We start from the raw sequence: 4,594 nt of genomic DNA, 5'->3' as shown, positions 1-4,594 counted from the left end.
GTTTTCTTTTCTTAGACGGCCTGTTTAAGAGTTAGGGGAAGATAATGTAGTTGTGTATCGTAGTAATTTAAGCTACTGCTACTACAATCATTGATATTATCACTACCACTTCTACTGCACGTTGAAATCACATTAACGTGATTTATCAATATGAAAATCCGTTGATAGTGAGTACCCCAAGCTTGCTGGTTCGATTCCCTCATGACTCCAACTGATTTTCTCACTACTACTACTGTTATCACTGATATTTTCACTACTACTACTATTACTACTACTACTACTACTACTACTACTACAGTCTTTAGTATTACTATCATTAGAGATTTTATCACTGATTACACACAACTACTATTAATGATAGTGCTACAACTATTAATGCTAACACCACTATTTCCTACTAGCACTTCCTACTGATATTCTTACTAGTACGTTTTCCCATGTCACTTCAGATGCACGCCTGATATGGTTGGTACCATCATGAACTTTTCCATGGAGAAACAATCTTGTTTGGATCTATTTAACTGTTGCGGTTAGTAATCCTTGGTAAAGTTTACTACTCATAATTGTGCTCTTTCTGTTTCTACTTGCACTGGTTTTAATATTATTTTATTATATATATATTTTTGCAGAAATGACTACAGCAGTATCATATTGCAATTTTGCATTCTGGATAATCGAGAAATCCGGATAACCGAACCACCAGTTATCTGAACCTTCCATTCAACTTTAACAGCTCAATACTCAATACTTTAACAGCTAAATGGCTGGGAGGATAGCAGTCATCTTTTTAATTTAATTCATCATCATACCATCATTATATCACCTCATCATCATATATCATCATCACACTATTACCATTAGTACAGTATAAGCTATTATTAAACCCAGCCCCCAAATGCTTTACGTAAAGCCAGCGTAAATACCAGAAGTTTTATCTCATCGGCCGTGGGAAGACGCACCCAGCTACCTGAGACACGGGCTGAGTACTGTCAGGTGATGGCTGAACACAGTACCTGAGTAATACGTGAGGTGACTGGGATTGGGGGCAGCGAGGGAGAATAAACCTGAGGCTGAGTACTACGCCAAGTGACGTGGTAAAAAATCAGAGAGACAGAGAGAGAACACACACACGCTGAGAACCCACAGTTCGCCTCCCCTCCATGGAGGCCACAGATGTCAGTTGTTTACACATGATAACCTGGCCGCGTATGATACAGAGATAGCCAGAGACCAGCTCGGACACACACACACACACCTCCTTTAAGTTGTTGCCAAGAGAAGCAACGCGACACCTGGGGATGACAGGCAGACAGATATCACATTATTTCTGGTTACTAACTAGGGAAACAGAGACAAAAATGGTGATTTGTGGAGAGCTTTGCCTAACTCTCCAGATTATATAGAAATTGTATTTTATAAATGTTATATTTTATTTCATGGCCCAGTTATTATTGAATGCATAATTATATATATATATATATATATATTATATATATATAATATATATATATATATATATATATATATATATATATATATATATATATATATATATATATTGTGGCGTATCATTAGTAAACATCTCGAACAGCAGCATTACCAACATTATCAACAACAACAACAGCAACGTTACCAAACTCAGTACACAGCACGAAGCATGAACTGATTCAGCACATACCTGGTCGTGGTCTGTCATAGCATCTACCTGCTCACACCCTGCTGACTCAGCCTCCCCCCCTGCTGACTCAGGCTCCTGCTAGTCACACCCTACTGGCTACATCCTACTGACTCAGCCCCCCCTGCTGAACACACTGTGCTGACTCAGCCCTCCCAGTTGGTCACCCCTCTTGCTGACTCAACAACCAAGCTGAGATTCCACGACTGGACCTGTCGTTGTGTACTCAGGGAGGTAACATGTACCCTACTGTTACCTCTCCAGCTGCGTAGATAAGAATAGTGTCTCCACAGTGCTCGATAAAGCCCGCCCTTTGCTCGTTGTGCTCCGCTGAACCCGTGACCCTGCACTGTCGGAATGACCTGTTACTCCTCTGGGCGTTACCAAATTTAGATTGCTACAGGGTTCGATACCCCCACTTTGTAGGCAGAGATGTTTAGTCGTGGATATTTAAAACTTCTTATAATATGAACAGCCCTTCCTTCAAACAACGACCCACAAATGATTCCATGCACCCGCCAAACTTCCTGTTTATTAATTAAAAATGGTTTACACACGACTCACAACTGATGACGTTCGAACAGTTCCGGAACACGTGCTTCACTGACGAATTTTGTTCGAGCCACAACGCTGTAAATGCTTCACCCACGTACTACAAATATAAATAATCGCCAACAGAACCTAAACACCTAACCTAACCTATGCCTATATGTGCACAATATGCTAATATACTATAATATTAATTTATATATGAGAAAATTCCTGTTTTGAATGAACAACATGTTAAAATTTATGAATGCGTTTATGGGGTCGACCGCTGGATGGAATGGACTTGAGTCGAGGACGGGTTGGCAGTTAAGCACGTTTCCCTTCACCTAATGCCTTTACTCACATATCAGTAAGCAAGTACCTGGGAGTTTGTAATGTGTTGTGGATTCAATTTTGGAAAAGATCAATCTTTTCTAAGTAGCCATGGTTGATATTTTGGTATTAACTTCATATATATTCTGAAATAAATGTGGGTAGCGTGGCCGAGTGGTCTAAGGCGCTGGATTTAGGCTCCAGTCTCTCAGGAGGCGTGGGTTCGAATCCCACCGCTGCCAGTAGTAAGTTTTTTCGTTAAAATGAAATGAGCCCCATTGTAGCATTTTGAGCTATGCATGTCCAACTTGCGGCCGACCCCAAAGATGCACTCGTAAATAATCACATATTATGAATTAAAAAAAGTTTATCCAATATAAATTACTTGTTTATATTAACCTTTTTGTATAGCTGATCCTAGGATAGGTTATGTTAGTATTTTTTAGCAACGTATCATCGAACCCAAGTTATTAGTCACTCTGTTTTAGGAATAGCCAATTGGCAGGATGTATCTGTTTCGTACTGTATAATAATAAAATTTTCCTCAAAAATATATTATTACTATAGATTGTGGATTTATGCATACTTAGGTCTAGGTAATGTGCTTTGATTACCTTGATTTAGGAAGTGTTTACAATACAGCAGCCCGTCCTCTAAACAAAGACCCAATGTCCATTCCATGCAGCCGCCAAACCCCCCGTTTATGAATGAAAACCGGTTTACACACGACTGGCAACTGATGAAATCCGAACACTTCTGGAACAAATGCTTCGCTGACGACTTTTGTTTGAACTACAACGCTGTAAATGCTTCACCCACGTACTACAAATACAAATAATCGCCAACAGAACCTAAACACCTAACCTAACCTAACCAGTGTCTAAACATGCACAATATGCTATTATAAAGTAATATTAATTTATATTTGATAAAATTCCTATTTTGAATGAACAGCATGTTAAAATTGTTGAATGTATCTTTGGGGTCGACCGCTGGATGGAATGGACTTGGTCAGAGGACAGGTTGCAGCCAGACTGAAAGTGAACGAAACATGTTTCGAGTCATTGCTTCAAACATGATGTATAGGACTTGGTCAAGTCCACTGAAGTCAGTATGTGGCTAGGTCGCTATATTTGTCTTGTGAGGCCGACAGTCCCTTGTTATGGTAATGGGCTGGCAGAGTGATGAGATTCGGACACGGGAAGAGAGTGAAGCAGTGTCCAAGAACGAACAGAATTAGTTATATACTCACCTAGTTGTGCTTGTGGGGGTTGAGCTTTTGGATCTTTGGTCGAGTATGTCAACTGTCAATCTACTGGTGTATAGATTTCTGAGCTTCTCGAGCTCTATCATATCTACAAGTGAGTCATCTTTAAGGTGCTCTCTCTCTCTCTCTCTCTCTCTCTCTCTCTCTCTCTCTCTCTCTCTCTCTCTCTCTCTCTCTCTCTCTCTCTCTCTCTCTCTCTCTCTCTCTCTCTCTCTCTCTCTCTCTCTCTTGCATAATTGGGTAAAGCAGGCTGAGAGGTTCTCCTTCCCATTACTCACGCTAAGCCTTTCCCTACTAATTGTTTCCCTGTGGGCCAGCCAGAGGCTTAGGACCCACGCAGGAATATCCCTAAAAAAAAAAGTTTCCCCTGGAACACGACCCATCATTCGGTTTACTCCCAGATCCCTTAAGCGCTGCTAGTTGAACCGGGACAAAGAGTTAATGAGTGGTTTACACAGTTGCGATTCGAAAAGATGTTTTCGAAGAAGCCCACTTCGAGAAATATTCGATCATCATCAGTTGTGAGTCTTGTGTAAAACATTATTTTTTTAATTTACTAACAAGGGGGTTTGGCTGTTGGATTAACGAGCAATTAGCCTTTGCTGATGAGGACGGCTATATAATGACTGGAAGTCCCGCTATGAATGCCCTCTCCTAAAAAAATACTATAACTACCCAGTTACCTAAAGCATTTCAATGTTTAAGATGAAGACAACCTTCATAATCTCTAACACTAACAGTTGCAATAATAAAAAAAATAAATAATAAAAGGTCGCCATTTTGCTTGTCAT

At 40.1% G+C, this 4,594-nt stretch overlaps 1 non-coding gene across 1 annotated transcript; it reads left to right on the top strand.

Moving 5' to 3' along the window:
- Positions 1 to 2,696: 2,696 nt before the first annotated feature.
- Positions 2,697 to 2,778, top strand: TRNAL-UAG (transfer RNA leucine (anticodon UAG)). The gene has a single exon. It is a non-coding gene; the product is annotated as a tRNA-Leu (tRNA).
- The last annotated feature ends 1,816 nt before the right edge of the window (positions 2,779 to 4,594 follow it).

Source organism: Procambarus clarkii, chromosome 40, assembly GCF_040958095.1.
Source record: "Procambarus clarkii isolate CNS0578487 chromosome 40, FALCON_Pclarkii_2.0, whole genome shotgun sequence".
In the NCBI taxonomy this organism is placed as follows: Eukaryota; Metazoa; Arthropoda; class Malacostraca; order Decapoda; family Cambaridae; genus Procambarus; species Procambarus clarkii.
The sequence above is the reverse complement of the archived record's forward strand: the minus strand, read 5'-3'. Positions and strand labels throughout refer to the sequence as shown.